Source organism: Odontesthes bonariensis, chromosome 19 (genome assembly GCF_027942865.1).
Source record: "Odontesthes bonariensis isolate fOdoBon6 chromosome 19, fOdoBon6.hap1, whole genome shotgun sequence".
Lineage (NCBI taxonomy): Eukaryota > Metazoa > Chordata > Actinopteri > Atheriniformes > Atherinopsidae > Odontesthes > Odontesthes bonariensis.
This window is the reverse complement of record NC_134524.1, coordinates 17,297,008-17,320,269: the sequence shown is the minus strand read 5'-3', so window position 1 is coordinate 17,320,269 and position 23,262 is coordinate 17,297,008. Positions and strand designations below refer to the sequence as shown.

General features: G+C 40.5%; 1 protein-coding gene across 4 annotated transcripts in view; it reads left to right on the top strand.

Annotated features, from left to right (window-relative positions):
• The window catches only part of nlgn2a (neuroligin 2a), a 190,435-nt gene that overhangs the window by 19,110 nt on the left and 148,063 nt on the right, over positions 1 to 23,262 (top strand). The window contains exon 2 of one of the 4 annotated variants that reach the window (XM_075451574.1): positions 3,641 to 3,710. The exons of the other annotated variants lie outside the window; for them this stretch is intronic. The gene's annotated coding sequence lies outside the window, so the exon portion shown is untranslated. The remainder of the gene's footprint in view (positions 1 to 3,640; positions 3,711 to 23,262) is intronic. 4 annotated transcript variants of the gene reach the window in all.

The following is a 23,262-nucleotide window of genomic DNA, read 5'->3' as shown; positions in this document are numbered from 1 at the left end:
TGAATTTGAAATATATTATATGGAACCATCTTGCTCGCCTTCTTCAAATGTACGATTACCATTTTATCACTAAAGTAGAAAAAAATATCTAAGCTTTTTCTATCTCTTCTGTGATATTTCCTGTATATTAGTGGGTAGGCCAAATTTCCACGTCAAAAGTATTGTTCAGCTTAAATTCTTAGCAGCATGTAAACGCATTGCTTGTCAGCACTTTGTTTAATATTCTCATAAACAGAGTCCCCAATCAGGATGATTGCAATAATAAAAAAGGTGTTAGTCGTGCAGACATATCTGTTGTTTGTAGAAGCCATGACCATACTTAGGATTAATGGTGTATGGTAGTTTTTCTTGGTGTCTAATTAAATCTGAAGTGTAAAGGTAAGACATCATACAGCACAACGCAAATCTTTTTCACAAAGAAAGCATAGGTTGCTTGTATTTCCTGCAGTAAATTCATAGCATTCGACAGAATAATGTTATTAAGCAACAAAATTCAAATGAATATCTCCGGGGTCATGTTTATCCAGCCGTAGTAGATGTTCCCTGGCGGAATATTGCTCCTCTCCTCTATTCCCGCACAAGCCCGAAGTAAAGCACACCCTGATAACTTTTGCATCCATTTCTCCTCTTCATCCTCCATTCTGGCTCCTCGCCTCTGTGTGGTCTTTCTCTTGCAGTTATGTAACATCCAAAGCAGGTGTTGCAGCGAGATTGCATTTTCCGAGCTATTTCTGGGCCCATGTGGATACGGCCATTCAAAGCCACACGGCGGCACCCTTCAGACGATCCCAGCGCTCAGGTGCCTGGATGCTGCAGCTCTGGCAGGAAAAGACCCGTGAGGATAAATGTTTGCACACACTAGGACGTGTAGGAGAATTGGTGTTCCTATCATTGTACTGTGACTTTTGGAGAAAAACTGCAAGTGCAAGGCATCAGATGATAAGACTGTATCTGCACACACGGGGTTACTGATACATTTATCTTGCACCTAGAGACTGTTGAACTGTAGTTAAATGGCCTTGGGCTTGGTATTAGTTTTGCTGTACATACAGTTTGGTCAATCATGCCATACAGTATACATGTTTCTTGCTGTGTATGGAAGAAAATCATAGTACGGGCCGCGTGTTTATCTAAATGCAGCACAGGAACCTTCCCAGTGACTGCACCACTCTGATTTTAAAAAAAGAATTGGGTCTTAACAATGAGATATTTGGTCCGCATGCATGTGTACATTTTGGAGTCCAATACCGATGATGAGGGGAGCCTTTAGAAACGGATGTGTTGCCTGACTTATGCTGCTGCTGATGTAAAGGATTATCCCATTACTGAGACCTGAGCATTAGCACTTAGCCACTCACCTCAGGGAATGACAGATGGACTGAAAGGGACAGAATGGTAGAAAACAGAGTGACGTGTGACAGGACTGTCTGAATAAGGAAGAAATGGGAGAGTTAAAGTGATAGTGATGGAAAGGGGAATTAGAGGGAGATAGAAGGGAGGGCGAATAAAAGAAAGGGTTGAAAGAGCAGGGATGAAGTGAGAGGCCGAGCTTTGCTGCATGGATAGAAATAGAAAGGAGTAGTAGCAGCAAGACATTACAAGGGGGTAGAAGCTGGACCACGAGATAAAAGCCAATGATGATTTGATAGTGTGGCCGTGAAAGAGATAGAGTGCATTAGGGAACAAAACCATGAATGATGCATCAAAGAAGGGACTGTTCGAGTTATGAGGAGTGGATGTAAGGTAGAGGTGGTCAGAATTTTATAAAATGAGAAAAGAACCGCGACTTGGCACAAAGAGATTAATGCAGATGGCAGTGAGATGAAGAAAAGATGGCAGGAGGGGGAGATTAGAGTCAAAACAGAGGAGTTATTTCTGGATAAGTGTGACAGGAAGATGGCCAAAAAAAAAAGAAGCTGTCCCACAGGCCAGTGCTATATCTTGCATTATATAAAAAAAACTATCTGTATTACATTGTAAAGAAAATGATCCTTGTTACAACATAATGAGCCTCCTGTCCACCAAGTTTTCAGCTTGGATGGATCATTTTCGCATAATCTTGCTGAGAAACCGCACTGAAAACAAACGTCCACCTCAGCTGCAGGGGAAAATGCAGGAAGGTATGAGAGATAGGCTGATGAACACAGAAGACGGGCCATTATTCTATCTATTTCTGCCCCCTGTGGATTGATCCAGTGATAGGGCTCCCCAGCGCACACACACACACACACACACACACACACACACACACACACACACACACACACACACACACACACTCACTCTCACAGACGCACGCGGGGGTAATAGACGTTGAACCTTTCATTGATTTGATTGGGGTCCTGTCTGGTCTTGTGGTGGCTTGTTGTTTACGAGTTCTGTCTACAGCCCATCTGTACCCACTACAAACACACACACCCTTGTTTAAAGCCCAACTCCAACATTGCCCTTGAGCGTGTCCACATTATAGAACCTTCTATACGCCTTAGTGAATCTGTAAATTCAGTGCTCTCATCCCGTGATGGTAACAAAGACCTTAAGATGGTTGGAAGGCAATCGTCAAACAGACACAGGATTGGCCATATGTTTCATTTGGGTCAATTATAATACAACAAACACTGACTTTGTCTGCTTGTAAACTCCTAGCTGGTTCATTGAAATGGGGCATAAACTCATTATGTCTGTGAGTGTTAAAATTGAAGTCCATATTGATGGGACAGGTAAAGTTGAAGCTTTAGTGCTGCTAGAACCATAAGACACAGAGCAGCCTTTAAGAATGGTGGGTGCAAACCTCTGTTTGCATAAGAAGGATAAGACACGTTGCGTCATCATGGGCTGTGTGGCAACAAGGAAGCGGAGCCACAGATTGGCAGCAAGTAAACTGTACAGCTTGCAAAAGTAGGGCCATGTTAAAATGACTGTGGTAAGAAGGTCAGGAGGGATGTTGCATTTTTCTTTCTCTGATGATGCCCTGAGATATTACAGTCAAAGGGGCAGCTGCCTAAACTTGAGTAGGAGTTGGGTGAGCTGAGCAGTTGGAGTGTACAAGGACAAATCAAGTCAAATACTAAATGTCAGTGTGTTGTTATGTTGTATGTCAGGAAGGGACTTTAAATATCAAAAAGCTATGACTAAATTCAATTGAAGTCAAGCTAATTTTGTCATTATACTCAGCAGTATGCTTTCTTTGCAACACAGTCAATTAAGTCCATTAAGAGTTTGTCTAAAAACGTAAGTTCTCCAAATGCCACGGACTGTTTTGAGAAGCAAGTTGTTTGCTGCTGTTAATTTTCTCACTTTTGCAGTTTTTGTTCTGCTCATAATTCCAGAACTGAAACCTCTAAAAAAAAAAAAAAAGATTTCCGTTTCGCTTGGCGCTATTTTCGCTACCTTCGTATCACTGCGTGCTGTGTAGACCGTGCAGACCGAAGTGCAGAGCCCTGGTTCCGAGCAGTAAACACCGTAACAGGTGCGGCTATCGGCAGGTGGCAATCACTGAGTGATACAAGGGAGAGAAAATAGCACCAAGCGATTGTGAGGTCTGACTTTTTCTGGATGAACGATTTTGTGATGCAAATGTATTACTCTTTTGAATGCATATTGTTTTGAGAAGTAAGACGCTTTATTTTTGTGGCCCCAGCCAACTCGCCGGACTATCTTCGTCAACGCCAAAACGAGGCTGGAACTCGGCTCACAGGACGCAGTGGGGGGTAAGAAAATGTTCATAAATAACATTGCTAGTATGGGATGTCATACAGCTTCATGTCAAAAGAGGCGAACTATCTCTTTAAGTGCTTACGTCACGAGACTTCACAGTACGCTAGTTCGAGAAAACTCTTTGGAAATCCTTTTTTTACTTCCTTAGTTTTATTCATTCACTGTTTGGTTTCCCTGAACGTTTAGCAAGGTTCAGGCTATACAACCACGTGGTTTGGTGAAGAAACAAAAACCTTTTAGTTAGGTTTCTGAAACCTTTGTATCACAAAACACTAGGCACAGATGCAGAAATGCACCGGTTCACTATGTTTACCCTGCATATTGAAAACTGAAACTTGAGGCTCTGTGTAATTTCTGATAACAGGGGTCCAGACAGAATGACAGAATATGATTCTGTTGGAGTGTCATCCTCTCCAGAGATATAAAACATTAAAACAAGATATGAAAAAGCAAAAAATCAGTCCAAGCAGGAGCTTGGGCGAGGCTTACACTGTCCTCAAGCATTGTCAAACAGCGCACGAATCTCTACTGAGCTTTTTGGGAAAGAAATATGATATACATATATATATCTCATAGTAAAATTCCGTTTTTAATCTATATTGATCCTGCTGTGTGAAAGGGAGAGCTTCTGGCTGATATTTTGTTGATTTTCTTCAAAACAGAGGAAGAGTGTGTTGTTTTTCTCAAGCTATCGATATTTTTTTCATGCATAAATATTGAGATAACATTTGCCATAAGCTTTAATGCTGTCGCGAATAAGTTAGGAAAAACATTTACCGCAGAAGTCCCCATTGATTTGTGTCTATTTTTAGGAAGCGAAATGTAAAAAAAAGCTGTAGCGTGCAGGTTTGCTGCATGCTGGCGGGGCACAAGATGCTGGAGAAGAGTGAGATACCGTGAAGGGGGAGATGCCAGGCGATGTTTGTTGCAAACGCGTGTACATGCGTAGGAGAGGCACTATCTCGGAACATGGAAATCCAGTGTCATCTGTTAATCAAATGACTGCCAAGACAGAAGCCCCCATCCTCCTCTCCTGATATGCTGGGAGAATGGCCGGGCTTAATTTGTCTCCAAATGTCCCCTCAGCTCGAGCACACCAGCCAGTTGGTGTTTTGTCATTCATTGCACAGGAAGGCAGCAAAAGGGAAGGGACAGGCCACTTGATAGGGAGTCGATAGTGCTGGTGAGCCATCAGCCGATGAGGTTCATGCAATTAGTCTCAGTACCTCCAATAAGCCTATCTATCTGGCCATTTTAGGGAGCACATAAAGAGCATCTCCAGGGGGTTGCATGCACACCAAACCATCAGTTTGTGGCAGGTTGAGATTGACCGCAGAGTGAGAAGAAGAAGGAGGTGACGGTGAGATGTCACACACATGACGTTGTGTGTGAAATATCAATACCTATTAATTTGGGGATGCTATATTGAACTGGACAATTTTTGTAACTGTGGCAGATCCACAATTTCGCTTAATGTGAAAAACATTTAATGTGTTTTTGATCTGCTAATTTCCCAGAAGGCATTTCAAAACGTATGCATTTTAAGAGATGAGAAGACAAAATGTGATATAGGGGAGCTAAATTGCTTATGGAGTAGCATTTATTTCTTTATTTACTTTACATTAAGTGCATCAAAGCTTTTAATGGAGAGGCAAACTATGGGAAGATTGCGGTGCAGCAGCAAATGTAAATTGAGTTGGGAATATAAATATTATCAACAAATAAATGAAGACATCAAACGGAGTGCATGTACAGAATGTGAAAGGCCACCTTGAATGCGGTAAAGGAGTGCTTCCCCATATGTTAAAGTGAAATATATTGACTCGGAACACTTTTTCTGATAACATCTCACTGCTGTTTGTTATAATGATTTTGGAGAGAACTACTGCAGGGAAGAGCAATTTAACGTCAGTGTAGTGAAACCGCAGGTTGCACATACCCGTAATGGCTGTGCTTGCTGTCAGTACCAGGGGTACATATAGCTGTTTAATGACCAGGCTCACAGAAGTAAGAAAAAAGGACAAGAGAACGTGACTTATTCGAAATTTGTTTGATTTTTTTTCACCTTAAAGGAGGCATATGTTCTTTTTTCTTTTTTTTTTTCTTTTTTTTTTTTTTTACACGTTGACGCAATTTCTTGAGGTCTTAATGAAATGTCTGTCAGATGTTTTGTTCATAAAAACAAAGGATCAGAGTGCTACAGCACCCCACTGAAGCATGAATGTACATCTGTGTTCCTGGCAGCTGGTGTTACGGGGGTGCAGTGAGCCACTTGATTCCATACTGCTTAAAGCACATTAAAGTAAGACTGATCATATACAGTCGCTACATAGCCTGAGCAGTTGCACTAGTACACGCAGCAAACCGAGCTCACATTGCCTCACATGTTTTTGGGTTGTTTTGTACAGCTGCTCGTTCTGTTTGCCTTTGTAATAGAGGTGTTGCTGTGCTGATGGTGCATTCATTGGCATATGAGAACTTGGAATTTCCATCTTAAGGCTCGGAATAAGATCAAATAAAAAAGCTAACAAGAAGCTGAATTTCCATGTCTACAAAGTACGGGTCGAACATCATTATCCTGCATCGCTGCTAAATCAAAGGGTTTTGGTTTCCCGCTTCTGAGGAGCCATGATTTGAAGTTGTGGGTGTAGGTCACATGTGGAGATTGAAAATAAAAATGGAGTGAATAATTCTACTTTGAGCTGGGTGTGTGACTAACATTACCCTGCAAATCTGAATAGCTCACTGAATTCAATTGCATATTTTGAGACACCGTCAGCCTCAAAGTGAGAGGTGGTGTTTTTCTGGAGCTTTTGAGTTCTCAGTCACTTCAAACACACATGCTCCAAAGCAAAGAAATATTTTGTCATGCTCCCTATAAATATAAAACAGAAATGGACACATTGTGGTACAATTCAACAGGAGGGCCTTTTCCTTTATTACACTTTTATCTTTTATGGTCGTTAATGTTAACATTTTTAATTGCGCGCCATTTCTTTGTTTATGAGCTGTTGGACTGACTCAGTCCAGGTAATTATGACTGTGGCGCCTGCAAGACCAAGTACAGGCCACTCCAACTGCCACTTCATATTAGATCACACTGTGTGGTGATTGAGAAAAATTGTATATCGACCAATATTGCTAATATATACAGGAAAAGCAAAATATGAAAATAGGTAACATAAAGACCCAAAAGGGTGTTGCGTGTTCCTGGTATCATATTTGCAGCATCGGCTTAAATATTCTCCCATCGGAAACATTTTGGCCCAGATAAAATGGATGTTTCTAAACTGCTGTGTGATGATTTTAGCACTCTCATGGTGGCCCAAATTGAAGTTGCTTTGCCAGTTTGTTCATGAAATAAAGCTGACCTCTATGATGTGCAGCTCTGGCAACAGAAACTCATTTAGAGAGAGGTGCTGGGAGGCCTCGGAGGGTTTGGGAACACACACAGAGAAGACAGACACACTGAGGCACGAAAACCGAAAGAAATACAAGAACTCACAAATCCTTATTGAGATGCAGCAGTAGAATCTCACTCACACACACACACACACACTATTACCTCTTTCTCTGCACCTGTCAGCCCATAAGTAGTTGAAAAGAGAGTAAGAAAGGCTTGGAGTCAAGATGGCCCGAGTTGATTCGGCAGTACGAGGTGTTCTGCTCCTGATGCAAAGATGATGATGACAACTGCAGCAGCCCCTTGGCCTCAGCGGGCAGGTGTTGAAAACTTGTGGAGAGGAGCTGGAGTGGATGGTGGGTGGAGGTTTGGCTCTACAGGCTAAGGAGCCCTCCGCGACACCAATGCTAATCTTGGGGTTTAACAAGTGAAAAATTGAGGGCGGAGGAGTCGACAGTTTGAATGGATGGTGAACTGGCACATCAATAAGAAATAGTAGTGCATTTACAATGGTATTTAAGCTGATTGCATTTAGGCATTCTGTACACTCCATGTTACATTGTATAATGTTGTCATTTAGTAAAAGCCTGTGTGCAACAATAACGTAAAGAGATGGAAGTAATTTAAAGTGGGCACACCATTGATTTATACATAAGTTCAGTGTACTCATTATGGAGAGTACTGCCTGTTAAAATAGTTTATAATGTCTTCTGTGACAGTGATGCCATCAAGGTTGATGTCTCTGCTGCACTGATTTTCTGTCAGTCTTTTGCAAGTGTGCAATACGGAATCCCTTGGAGTTAACATTACTTTTAATTGAGTCGTTTTTGTTATTTATAGCAAGATGTGGTGTTCCACATACATAATTTTTCTCTTTTATCATATATTCTATCTGTATTCTTAAAGGAGCTGAGTGTAACAATTACAGGTTGGAGATGGCAACCATCTCAAATGCTATCTACCCACTAAGTAGCAACAAATTGTATCCAAATTGGTCAGCTTGATAACCTGTCGAGAAGGAAACGAGCAACTCTGGCGTCAATCCACAGGCTTTGGTTTTTCGTCAGACATTTCCATCCGGGAAAAACCACACCAGCGGTTATTCTTGTTTCTCTGCCTTTGCTTATCTGAAAATTGCTTCGCCTTGTCGTGTTTTTGCTTCTTTTACAAGGCTGATAAATATGATTGTCTATTCCCCAAATCTGTGCCCTCAAACTCAGAAATCAACATTTGCAACTGCTGGTTCCTCCACTTTCTTTATCTTTGGCACCCTGTTAACGATCTTCTTCTTCCTTGTCCCTTTTTATAGTGTGAATGTAGCCATTTTTATGTCGAGCTATCCATGCTATGCAAACATATATAAATGTCCAATTCTAAGATCATGAAAACAGAACTTATTTAGCAGAACAGTAAGCTACTAATGGAAACAAAATGTTTAGTAATTGAATGCATATTTCTTTACCTCTGTTGCTGTTACACACTTTAACTTTAATTTGACTCTACAATTGGTTTAACTACTATTCCAACTGGTGAAATGGACATTAACAAGCGCATTGCTTACATATATATTAAGAAAAAAATTAATGTGGGGCTTATGAATGAATATTTTTAACCCATTAGTAAAATAATGATGATGATGATGATGATGATTATAATAAAAATGACTTGACAAACAAATGATTTGCTTGCTCAAAATGAGATCATCCTCCAACTCCTCCACCCCCATGGCTTCCATTTTTCCCTACTCGGCATTTCCCAGCCACATATTACCCATAGTCCCTGTGTCAGAGTGTAGGAGCAAAATAAGCTGATATTAGCCAGCCTCACCATCAGCAGAACAAACCCAGGGGGAGGTGGGGGTGGCTGGGCGGGGGAGTGGTGAGAGGCTTGGCTGGGCATCAGAAGGCAATGAAGGGCGGGCACTGGCGAGGACAGCCGAGGCCTTCTGCCAAAGAAGGTCAGGGAAGAGATTGATTACATGTCATTCTGGAGCTATAGTAATCTGATTTAAAACAAATTAAAACAAAACGGTAGCTTTAATCAAACATGAAAATATAACCAGAGCAGAATAATTACCAAAAGATGTTTTTTCTATAGGTTGCTTTTATACAACACAACGCTAATATTACATTTGATTTACAATTCTAATGGGTCAAATGGGATTTAAGAGGCATTGTTCAGGGGCTATATTTCTGTATAGAATCCAGTCAATTCAGGGTAAAGAAAAATATACTAGCATACATACATAACAATATTTAGTAATAACACTTGTTTCATTGGTTACCTTATTCTGAACACTGAAAAAAAAAATGTATTTGCTAATGTATGCCCATTTTAGAGTTAAATGAATCTGACAAGATATGTGATTTGAATTGGTGTGAAGAAGTGTAATATGCGATTAGGGAGTCATTGCAAGAAAGAGTTTGCAGAAATGTGTGAAAGTAACACTGGAGTTTGGCATTTTTTTTTTTAGGTCTCAAGGGTTCCCGTACAGCCGTGGGATGTCACACCACTCATAAACACACTGATTTTTGTCTGAGCCCTGCACATGCACAGCAGCACAAATCATTTTTTTGTCTTGCTGAAGAGGCCGACAAAGACAAGTGACAATGTAGGGTAATAACTCATTTTCTTGTTCTGATTTAAAGTTTTTTTAGCATGTGAATGCGGTGTATGTGTGAAATCAATACACGTGCAGCATAATTCATGCTATGGGCTGCGAGATAGCAGAGAACCTTTTGAAAGATTGTAACATTTTAAGATTTTGCTGTAAGATTTGCAGGGAATTTCCTTTGCAGGCGAGTCTGAATTGGAGCCAAAGTGGCTGACTGATACTTATTCTGTGAGGTGGAGATTAAAATGATAAACTTAGTTACATTGACCAGTTGGAGCTAAACAAAACAATGTGACACAACACAGAACATTAGAGCTAATCAGTTCTTGCTTAACGATAGCAATAAGAAAGCTAACTCAGCATAGGTCTTGCATTTAGTTTTTTTTAATGCATTTCTAACGCATTAAAAGGCAGTCTAGTAGTAGTAGTCTACTAGTATTTATTCTTGTCTTTCATTGTAAACTTTCTCTCTTTTTTTTTTCTCACTTTCTCCTTGGTTCTCTGGCCAGTTTCAAGCCTAGGAGTGTGCTCGGTGTACTTTAAAAACGAGCCAGGAGCACATACTTGTAAAGGTCACACAATTCTCTCGTGTTGTTTTTTTTAGCAGAGGTCACGTTGTAATGAAGAGCTTTGTGCCTGCACGATTGCATAATATGCATAGAAATTGGTATTACAAGTCTGCATAGCAGACGTTGTCGAAAACAATAATTGATCAAGTGTAGAACCTGGTGGTATCCCAAATTATAATGGCTAACATTAGATCACGTCAGATCATATTCTATAAATGAAACATTTTTTGAGGTTGCATGCGAGCTGAGGCAGCTTAATTGGTCCTGTATTATGATGCAGTCAACATTAGCAACATCCCTGTTAAGATTAGTTGGAAAATGAAAAGGGAGAAAGAGAGAAAAAGGGAACAAAACTCGAACAATTGTCAGTTGCAGTGTTAAAAGAAAATTAAGAAATGTTCTCGAACATATTGTTTTACCACCTGATGCTTTGATTAGTTGAGATTTACAAGTCCATGCAAAGTTTTGATCGAAAAACAAGGACTTACCCAGAGTTAGAACTACTTGCTGCAGTAGATTTATTGCTCTCGCCAAAGTCAGCACTATTGGAACTCCTTCATCCCTCTTTCCCTTTATCCTCATCCTTATCGCTCTCCCTAACCCACCGCTCTGCACCCTCTGTGATTTGAGGGCTGCTTGTTTAAACCAAATTCCAGAAAGGGAGAGGTTGAGTATTCCTCTAAGACCATTGACTCATCACCACACACATTCATACACACCACAAAGATAAATAGACAGACTGACTCACAGATATGCACACATCAAATACAGCCACACACATGGAAGTACAAACAGAGAGAAGTGCACACAGAACAGAGGCACATCAAGGTGATGCAAATACAAAAAGAACGATGCACAAAGACCACGGGCGCACATGCAGGTTTAATTTAAATCACCACTGCATCCACGTACGTCCCAACACTCCACTTTTAATAGACCTCTGCCTCTTTACGGCTTTCTGCATCTTAAACCCATCAATCCTCTGCTCTCCTTTCCTCCCCTCTCTCTGTGTCTCTCTGTCATATCTGATTGAAGCGGTGACGCAACCTCCCTCTTCCATCCAACGTCTGTATTTGCCCACTTTATTTGGCTCCTTTTACGACCGACTGGATTCTGACCGACTTGACAGACATTCTTTCTTTTTGTTTTACCTCAGGTTCAGTCATTTTCTCCCTTGTTGTTTTCGCACACCTCTCCCACCACTTTCCATCCACTTGCTCTGCCTCTGTATTTTCCCTTTTTCACTGTGCTACCAAGATGGCTGGAGCCGGTGCAGCAGTGCATGTGGAGAGGGATTAGATAAAAAAAGAGAGAGAATAGGACAGATGAGCAGAAAGTGAGTCAGAGACCAAGGACAACAAACTGGAGGAGACAGATGAACTCAGAGGCTGTAAATGAGCTTTGGGGAGGGATGGATGGACGGGTTGAACAAGGACAGATGCTGCACGGCTCACTGAGCACAAAGATATTGACTTGTAACAGGTCTCTGACGATCAAATATCTGCATTGATCTATCTATCCCACTACATTATTCTTAACATTTTGCTAATCATGTAAATGACAGTGATGGGCCCACTGCAGTTTAGAAGAATTGGCAGTCAATAAAGCAATATGTACCCCTGATGTGTCTTACCATCAGCACATGCGCATTTAAAATGGGGCTGCAGCTAACAAACATTTACCGTTGATTGCTTGAATCGTTTGATGTCAGAAAATATCAATGAATAGTCCAGGAGGTTGGTGGTAAGGCACATCAGTGCTTTTTAACTTATAACCCGAGTTTCTCGGATTGCAATTCTCTTCAACTTTCCTCATTATCGAACTGATTCTGATTTTCTTTCGTCCTCACTGTGATTGACAGAGCACACAAACATTTTTAACTTTTCTTTCATGAAAAATGCATCGAGAATGTTGACCTATTTGATTGAGGGTTCTTTTTTTTTTTTTTTTTTTTTTTGTAGAAATAAATTGAAACTGAAAATCCAACTTTATCTTCAGGTAAAGATGGAAGGAGCTGCTGCTCGGTTCAGTGAATTGGCATTTAGCATCAGGTTCCTGCATGTCTCACCTGCAAAGGGACTAAAATACAAATGTTCTTTGTCTGCCTCGGACGGCTCATGTTCACAGGAAATAGTTTGTAATGTCTTGTCTACCTACAGGTGGAAAGAGGCATCGTTTGTGCTTTGTTTATGAAATAATGATCCGTGGAAATTAGAATCAGGTCCATTGTGCTTCATGCTTTGAAGAGAGAGGCTTTTCTGCTCTGCTACTTATTTGTGCTCACATGTTAACAAAACTGGCAGAATAAATTTCAGGTGTAGTGTTTTCTTAAATCAAGGTGACAAACGCCCACGCGGTGTGGCTGTGCACATGCAACCTCGCAAATTATGTGAGGCATTGTGAAGCTTGAGGATAAATTTGGCTAGGACTAACTCTGATATATCAGACACTAATTGGTTGTTTGGCCAGTAGAGGCATTTTTAGTCATCGGCCAATCTATATATGCATCCCTTTGAAGAGGAACAGTAGGGAATCCTGGAGGGAGGTGGAAACTCTTACTGTTTGCTTCACAGCTTGTTTTGTGGTGTTGTGCTACACGGCACCATCTTATAAGGAGAACTCTTCTTTACTTGTGCCATTTTTGCTTGTTTAGCTTAAACTTTTAGGGCTTAAAACTTTCAAATCTGGTGGACAAGGGAAGAGATGGAGGGGAAAAAAAATTACCTTTCTGGCTTATATTGAACTATGCTGTTTGGGAGGGCTGTGGGAAATAGTCTAAAAATAAAATGTTTTTTCTTCCAAGCAATTTTGATTTTATTTATTTATTTTTTCAATAATTTATAAATGTTTCTGGGTTCTTTCTTTAAAACTGCTCACTACATATGGCCAAATAATTATTAAGAATTAGCAATAAAAATGAATGAAGACAATTTCCTGACATTAATCAAGTAAACTAAAATTACTTTTGAGCTGAAAGTGCAACCAAATTTGATTAGAAGCCACCTCTGTAAACACTGCTGAAAACTGACTTTTCAACAAGCTTTTGACAAATTTCAGACAGTGTCCCGGTATCCAGAGATATAATCTTTCCTCATTTTGAAAAAAAAAAACTTAGAAAATGGGCAGATCAATGTTGGTGACATGGTGCTCCATCAAACTCACTTTGAAATACAAATAAAACCTCCTGCTCTTTGAAAAATACACAAGTAAGTGAACAAGTAAATTTAACGTTCCACATCGATGCTATTACAGAAATAGATCATCTTCTCATTGGTAAAAATAGCAATGATCAAACTTCCCATTTTGACAGATAAAATATGCCTCTTATTTACATTTGTTGTGGAAGTAAAAATTAAAAAAAAAAAAGAATAAATAAACCTTAAAGCAAGTGAGATGACATTATAGTTTTTTTTTTTTTTTAATTCTAAGCATGACGTTAACTTCACATTTTTTTTCTACAGTTGGTCTTCTACTTTTAGTACTTAATTACAAGATAGTGATGGATAATAGTGGATGTTAGAATGTGACTGTTACTTTTAGCAGAAGTATGACAAATTCATTATTTTTGTCATTAATGATATATTCAGGCATATCTCCAATTACACATTTTAATAGGAACCCTTCATTAGCAAGCCACCAAAAGCAGTGCACTATCTCACGCTTTTTAACAGATCTGAGACAGTGAGTTAGTATTACACTGTAATGAGAAGGGAAGGAGTGCCGCTGCAGAAGCCAGAGTTGGCAGGCACAGGTGGTGTGGATGGCAGAGGATCTGATTTGGAAAGCAGCAGGTCCTGACCAGTACACCTAAACACCTGCAACATCCCTCCCACATCCCCTTCATCACTCCTCTAAAAACATTCCCAAATCAGTTATCACACTCTTTCACCCAGCTCCTCACTAACTCTTTTTGTTTTTCTCCAGGACCATCAGGCTCCTCATAACCTTTAAACTCCTATCACTAAATCATATCATCATCTCCCAAGTGATAAAATCCCTTCAAAGCAAGCTGGTCTACCCCATGTTACACTATAGAGCGCTGTAGTTTTGTTTCAAATAAACTTTATTTGACCTTGCAATGAATATTTCAATTTCTCTCTCTATGAATTTCAGTTTTCTAAGCTGGGGAAACAAACCAGAATCATAAATATTAAAATAAAGTTCCAACATAGTGATGGCTCACTTCCATTACTCTACTGCTATCTATCAGAATAACGGAAGCTTTGAGAGCATGCAAAATTTTGAACCCAGGATCATTTCTTTGGCAGCAACTTCTAGAAAATAGCAAATAGAAACTCTATGAATACTAATGAAGATCCACATTGACTGAGATATTAATGATTATTAGATTCATTAAATGAAAAAAAATACCTTATTTATCCCAAAGGGATATAATACAATGTTGAATATATATGTCTATATATGTGTTATAGATATTTATCTGATTTTCAAATTATCATGCTTGAAGATTGTGAGATATATGAAAGTTAGATATTCTCCTAAAATTTGTAATACAGTAAAAACGTATATGATATAGTGCCATCGTTGTGTACAATATTAAGTATTTTGAGTTTTTTTTTTAATTGACAAATAATCCCCCAGCAGCCTTAGTTACACTTTGAGTTCTGTGCAATCTAGCCAAGTTTCGACTAAATTGTTGAATATTTCAAAGCTAACAGCTGGTTAGCGTTTCATCGTGAACATGCTAGATTGTAGATGCTAACATTTAGCTTTGATGTGCCTAAAAGAACAGCTTCAGAGCCACGACTTTTAGCATTAACAATTTAGCATGTTGGAGTATTGGTTATCTTAACCAACTATTAGCTAGACATTTTGAAGGACATGTGACTGTTGGTGGAAAAAAGATGATTATTTTAGAAGTCATGAATCCAGGCCCTCCATTAGAGAGCAGTTGGATGCCTTGGGGAGGTTGGTAAAGAGCGGCTGTAATATGAAATACTGCATTACAAAACCAGTCTATCATGCTAAATCACTGCTTTCTAACTGAGACACTCTGCAACACACACTTACATTCACTCACAGATGGGATTTTGAGGTGAACTGTGAGGCTTTGATAATACCTGTGTGCAGAGGAGTTTCAGCAGTGAGAGGAGCCATCCCCACTCTATTAAAGGGATGCACAGAGGTGAAGAGGCAAGAGAAAGAAAGGAAGCAAAGAAAAGGGAGAGGGCAAAGTAGGAACCAAAAATAGCACAGAATCGCGAGCTCTTCTTAAAACAGGCTTTTGCTATGTCACATTTGCCTCAAGCAAAAGATTTGAAGTCTCTTGGAATAATAGATTCACCATGCACTCTTATTTCTCAGAATGGCTTTTTTTCCCCTCACTAAAAGGCACTGCGCTAAAAACAGGGTGGAAAACAGGCTCTAATGTGTCTATTATTTTGTCCAAAGACATTTTTTTCCCTTTTTAACTGAAATCTGAAAATCAAGAGTACTTCTTTTATACTGACAGCATATTAATTTTGTTCTTCTAAATAAGGTAAGTGCACTCAAAGATCCTCAGAACATTTTTGGAATATCTGTTTTCCACTTTGTGACAGCAGAATTAGAAAATAAATAATTTAGTCCTGTGACTGACACTGGGATCATCCAGACAAACTCCATGAAAGCGCCTTTTGAAGTTGAGATGTTGCAAAGTAAAAAAAAAAAACAGGGCACATGGAAACACCAAGTGCGAATCAATTCTAATGTTACAAATATGATTCTCATATGACTGGTCACATGAACGATCCGCAGATTTTGCTCTAGTGAATAAACATGACCATCACCGGCTGACATGAAAGAATAAAGACTTCAAACCCAGCTGAAGAGATTTTTTTTTTTAAGACATTGCTTTTTGGTTCTTGTGTAAGGCCCAGGCCAGGTTGCCAGTTTTGAGCATTCACTTTGAACCACGTAACTGAAACTGGCCTATTGTGGAATGACTGTGAAGGTTGCTTTGCATTGGAATGCAGACACAGCTGTTGACATCTTTGGACAGCATATCAGTATTACTTTGTACTGGTATGCTGTTTTCTTCTACTGACTTTGGTTTGTTGCACCTTAAAGTTGTCATTAAAATCAAGAACATTTTGAATATTTAACAGCAGAAAACACACACACACACATACGCAAAAACCATGATAAAAGCAAACACCATCCTGTTAGATAAGCATAGTTATGATAAAGACACCAGCATTTCCCGCTCACTGTAAGGACTCATGCCAGTCACAGTATGCACGCTGAATAGTGACACAAATGTGTAGTTGGAATGCGTCCATCCGTTTTGTTGATGAATGCAGATATAAATCTGTCTGCATTTTTGTTATTGCATAGAAACATAGTATCAAAAACTCACTGGTTGAGCAAATAATCTGATCGGGTATTATGTCAGAACAGTAGGGAAAGCGTTTGAGCTTCTTAGACCACAAATATGCAGGGGTGTCATGATTCTGCTTATAAATGCGTAGCCATGCTGTCGGATGTGAATGACTGCTGAGATCAGAAACACAGAAATGGCTATGCTTAGTTATTGTGCTTTCAAACCCCTGCTCTAACTTTAATACACTCCCAGTTAAGCAACATGTAACCTGTTCATTGTCAGCAGAAATGATATCAGATTAGGTACAGGAAGTCAGAATGACAGTAAATATTCACACATTTTACCAAAAAAATCCCTTCATACAGACATTGGCTTAATTTCTTATTTAACTTGCTCAATATGTAATACAAACACACGCTGTCTTTCAGTCCCTTGACTCCAATTCCCCCACAATCTCCAGTGCAGCCAGCAAATTCGTGCTTAGGTAGCAGAAGCACTATCAAAGTGCTTTGTGAAATATGGCCGGGATTCGTTATTAGGTGAAGCCTTTGTTTTCTCTGGCACGCAGGCAGACTCAGGGATTTAAACCTCCCCATCGGAAAGCATACAGATTAGCCAAATGGGAAGCGACCGCCGTCACCTTGTGTTGCTCTTTAAGTTCGTTGCACAGCCACCTCCGAGCTGGCCACGGATGGCGAGGAATGGATAAACATTTGATGGCGTCCCCACGGCTGCTGCTGCTGGGGTGAGTCGGAAAATAATTTTAAAAAAAATTGCTTGGTAATGTTTGACCACAATATGTGTAAATACTTGTCAGTAAGAGCAGAGGATCCATTTAAAATGGAGTCCAGGCTCTCTTGAATTTCCTCTCATGTTGTTGGCTTTTTGTTCAAACAAGGATAAAGTGAAACAAAACATAACAGACCAACCAAAAAATAATCAAAATCCTCTCCCAGTACATTCCGCTTGATTGTTCAGCGACAGACAAAAAGGACTTTCTCGGGCAAGCTAACGTGGAAGAAATGTGCTTTTTAAAGACATCAATTTCTGTTTATTGAATGTGATTTGTAAGTGCATGCATAGTATGTAGTAAAGCAAAAAGGAATCCCTACCCCATGGGCATGCACCTAGACATGCTCATACCCACAGTGTACACTCATGCACCCAGGATGGCTTCGGTGGGGGCGTGGCGGTGCTGTCTTGTCATATTTTATTCAGCGCAGCTCTTTATGTCTATTTTCAGCTTTGCAGCACTCTGAGCTGCTTTCTAGCAAAGAGAATGGGATCATTTCAGCAAAATGTTTCCCCTCACTTCTCCCTTCACTCTCTAATATGCACACGCAGGTCCAGATCTGTGAAAATTATACATCACTGTAGCTGCTCTGCATATTCATAGCGGTGCTTTGTGCCAAATCTGTGGCAGCATTCCACATCGAACAGCAGGGTGCACAGCCATTTAAATATTGTGCGACCATGTCGCCAGACATCCTGCTTCCTGACTACACCAATTTACTCGATATAGCTACGCAATGTGCATTCGATATGATTTGGAGACTGACAGGCTTAAAGAGACTGAGGAGGAGGCACAAAGAGAGGTGGAAGGAGTGTTTGCAGAGCAGAGATGGAAGGAGAAGGTGAGCCTGTGGCAAAGGAAGGTGAGGAGGATGCGTTGAAGGACCCACAGCCCTTGTGGGAGCCTCATCGACTCAGTGGTGGAAGCCTGAATAATTAGGGGAAAGCTCTGGGTCTCTGTTGTCATTACATTGCTGCGCATATTAAATATGCAATGAGACATTTTGGGCAGACGTGCGGAGGAGCAAGCGAAAGGGCAGCTTTGCCGAAAGACGTGCCAAGTGCCAACAAAGATATGCAAACGTGCTCATGTGTGTGTTCAGAGGGCTGAGCTCAAGTGCGAACACATGCTTATTAGTGGACGTGTATTTACATGCATGCGAGGCCGACTCTTGCATGGCTTGTGCTGGCATACAGAAGATACAGGGGTTGAGTTTGACCCTGGTACTCATTAAAGTGGTTTCGCCAGACTCTGTTGAGGAGTAAAATTGAAAATGTTTTGAGATACCGTAGTTTGGGCCCTAACAGGCAACGCAAATAAAGTGCACATATATCCAAATGGGCACATCTGCCTGTAGCTGTTAGGGAAATCCAGATTTCTTTCGTTCTTTAAGAGAAATGTGAAAAAGTCCAAATCATTCCGCAACAAGTGTGTTTGGTTGAACTGGTTTAGTTCTGTGTTTACCATGGCCAGTGTGTGTTGGTGCATCTACTTTTTTAAAGAAAATAAATGAAAGAACAGAACACACGCCCACATTCTCACAGCTGCAGAGGGCAGATGGTGTTGCTCAAACACCTGCTCCTTTGCCCCGTTCAGAGGAAACTTCCTGCAAGCTTACATAACACCACAATACGATTGCGTTCTTCGGCCATGTCCTGCTTTCTCGTAGAAAGAACAGAACAGTTTGTTTCAGACGCACCATAAAGCAGCGAAGCCACATTGCTACCAAATCATAATGCGTAAATGAGCTAATGGACCTGATCTGTCCATTGAAGACGGATCAGGTCAGCTCAAATGAGCCACATTGAAGGTCAGACAGAGCTGGTTTTAACCAAAGCAAACTGCTCAGATTCTAAATGCACTTTGCAGATATTAGATATTTCAGTCACCTTCCCACTGTGGACTAGGTAACCAGGATTGTTAAATTGTGTCATTTACATTTTTATTGCGGGTTTTTCTTGTGAAGATTCAACTACAGAGATACGATGATGCAGCGTGAGCAAGAGGGGAGACTCAGTCCAGCGGTCATACACACACACACACACATATATACATACATATACAGTATATATATCATGTGTTATGGGCCTGAGTCCAGGCTGTTTTATACACCTCACTGACTCAAAGTCGGACATGTTGGCCCACTGCTGCATATAGTGAGCACAGTAATGAAGGAGAGGACAAATTCCACACTATTTTCTTCATCAATCCTCTTTGAAACAACATGCCTGCTGCTTGTGGCTGATGTATTGTTGCTCGGCATTGTACAGCAGAGCTCCATTTGTCTCAATCAACAGATTCTTCTGTTATCATTCCAGTTCAGTTACTTTTGGGAATGTCACCAAGCTTAAACAAATGACTTATACACCACACAGTCATTACACAAATAAAATGTGAGACCTGCATGTGCCAGAGGCCTGTTTTTACAAATGGCCCCTTGGCTGTGTTTAAAGAGACCAATAGTGCATTTAGCTGAAGAATAATCACAAGCATCAATATTGGCAATGAGACTAATGGCCAATTGACATCAACAAACAAACGTAGCAGTGTACTAATTGGGCAGGAAAACTGTTGAAAACTGTCCTCTTCTCAAGAAGGGAATACTTCAATTGAACTGTGCACAGTGTAGTAAACCGATGAACAAAACCTCAGTCAGTGAGTACAAATTTCACTCTGTATTAAGTTTCCCAAACTAGATTTAGAAACTCTATAACAACATCATTACATACCTGCAGCCTACCTGCAGAGGGTAAGAGGTTTGGATTTTTTTCCACATCAAACAGTATCCTCTGTCCCCTCCCCGTCTCCAATCAATGGTCCCAAACGGGGCTGGCGGCTGTTTATTGCATGGCTCTTTATGGCCCGCAGCGTGAGCCAGGGAGTTAGTCTTTCTCTTCAGGGAATGAGAAAATAGCACAAGATTACATGCTTTTGTTCCACTCCCGGGCCAGGTGCCGTCACAGCCCGCAATCTATTAAACACATGTCTTTATTGATCTTGTCCACGCTCCTGCATGTTCTTGTTTTTTTGTTTTTTTTTCTGAAATCTGCAAAACCCGCTGCAAATGCAAGGTTTACAAATCCAGGAAAAAGTTAAAGGCGAAAGTGTGGCCAGTTTTACGTAAGTGTGTGGTGTGATTGTGAGGTAATGATGAATCTTTTTTAGAAAAAAAAGAAAAGTCACTTGTGTCTCTCAGTATTTTTAATATAACAATGACTTGAGGCTTTGTTTTGTTGGATTTCAAATTTATTCAAACTGCGTCAGCCTTATCTATTTAATTGGCTGTTAGTTTAATTATGATTGACCCAATAGATGTGGGGAGCAGCCATGGCAGTTTTGAGCAACAACATTAATATTATTTAATGAGTTTGATTATTTAACCAATAATTTATGTATGATTTCTACAGTTGCATTATAATAATTACGATAAGTAGTGTAGGAATACATCATGTAGATAAAGCTTAGCCATAGGAAAAACAGGCAAGTTGTGTAGTAGAAGCCTTTATTGAATAATTGATCACTAAAGTGACAACGATTAAAGGTTCAGGAGTTCATTGTGCATTTATCAAGATGGTTTCCATGGCTACAGCAGCACACAACTGTCCATTTAGGGTGGACAATCCACACACCAACCACACACTCGACATAGTGTGTCTGTTTGGCGTGTGGCTCTCTGACCGGCTGCAGTTGAGGAGATTGCGGTCAGTGGTTTGGCTTTGTGTTCCCGCTGAACCACAACGACTTAGAAGCAGAGGAGGACGAGACGGAGGAGAAGAAACAGAAGAAGGTGGAGGTGCAAGTCACGGGGGCTGTCAAAGGAACAGAGAATGATGAAAGCAATCCCAGAGATTTAAGGCCAGGACACGCTGCTAAAAGGTAGACAGGCAATAGGGTAGTAGGATACAAAGCAACAAGGAGCAATGGAGGATGACGCACAGGAGGCGGCTCCAGTAAATGAAATCTGAAAAACGGTGGTTCTCCACTTGTGTTTTCCCCCTTTTCTCTCTATCTCTTAATGAGCAAAAACTGCATGTGGAGAGAAAAACACACATACTGTACTTAACGCACCATGGTGAATATAATTACGTGATTAAATGTTTGCCTGAACCCAAAATTGATATGGAAATCTTAATTAAGATAACGGCACGCTTGCCCAAATTTTTACACTCAAGTCCTTATATTTACCGAGTCATATCTTTTCCACGTGACTGCACCCGGTCCTAATAACCCATCCACTTCACATACAGGTTGAGAGACAGTTCCCTCTAGCTCTCTTCCAATGAAGCAGCTTCTCCCTCTATTTCATGCTATGTTGCACACACCAAATTGGGACATGCGACAAGAAACATCTACACATCTTGAGGCATATGTTTGCCACAACACTGCATGTATAAATCTCAGAGGGGTAGGTCACAGTTGCTTGTTATTTTTTTTTTTTTTTGCACTTAAATGGTCCAGACATTTGCTCTATTTAGCTCCCCCCTATCAGCTCATTTTAGATCGGCGCCAAGTGGTTAGAGATAAGAGGCACGGCACTGTCAGCAAAGGCCACGCCTCCTTCAGATGGGCCCTGTTCCCCTAAGCCGTGAATGCAGTCATATCAAACATCGCTCTGTCACGAGAGGGGGGGATATTTACACACCTCGATGCAGTAAAGGTAAGAAGGGAATCATGCAGCAGCCCAATGGTGCGATAAAGATGAAAGGGCTGATATGAAGGACCATGTCGGTGAACAATATGACAGCCCATGTCTGTGAGGTGCTGTGTGCATCAGTGTTTTATGGAGAGTATATCCACATGCTGTGTGCTGCCTCATTGAGAACATGAAATGAAAGTCACTGATTCCTGAAATGCCTTACTAAATGTTTTTCTTCCAAATAAAATAATTGTGGCTGGTAGGCTGTTCAAAGGTATGACTAGATAACTGCTGTATTGTTACATTAGATCACATGCGAGCTCTTTTCATGTGAAGAAAAGGATTTTTGCTGTTTTATAGACTGCGAAAATGTGCACCTCTTTCACCTGGAACAGCAGAGTTGGGGCAGCAGAAACGAGCTGTAACTCAAGATTTACATATCCTCACCGTTTAGGTTGATATAACAAACAGCTCCTCGTCCTTAATTTAGAAAGTCGGCACACACCGATAAAATAAGCAAACATAATTAATTTTATTAATGAATTTGTCCACCTGGCAAATGTAAAATGTAGTCTTAATATTTGCTTTAGTTTAGCTCTATTTAGGTTCCCAACAGCTCGTGCAATGGGGGGAAATTTAGTTGCTACATGCTTTACAACGTTAGGCCCCATTCCAATCCTCTTTCCCCCACTTCCCCTTGTTTCACAGGGATAAGGCCCAACTCTTTTGGTAATAATAATGATGATCTAACCAGATAACCAGTACTACCATTGCACCAGGTGGAAAGTTGATATGTAGGGCCAACAGGAAGACTTGGGTTTGGGTTTTAGTTTGCTTCTTGGAGCTTGGCTCGTAGTGACCAGCGGAGAAGGAGTTTTCACCAAGAGACCAAGCATATTACATCAAGGCATTTCTTGTTTCTTATACCCTTGCTGTCTCTTCATCTGTATACTTTCTAGTAAAGTCAGAAATGCTGCATGAATAATGAAGAGGAGCGTGTAATCCGTGTGTTGGTGCATGTGCACAGGAGGGAGGGAGCGAGCCTTACAGCATTGTAACAGGTAGCAGCATAGCTGTTGATGCTGATGTTGTCTCAGTATGCGTTTCCACAAGGTTATATAACATATTATGCTGTGTAGCTGGCGTATCTGCTATTTATAGAACCGCTTTGATGGAACAAACTCCGTGACACACAGACACAAAAACAT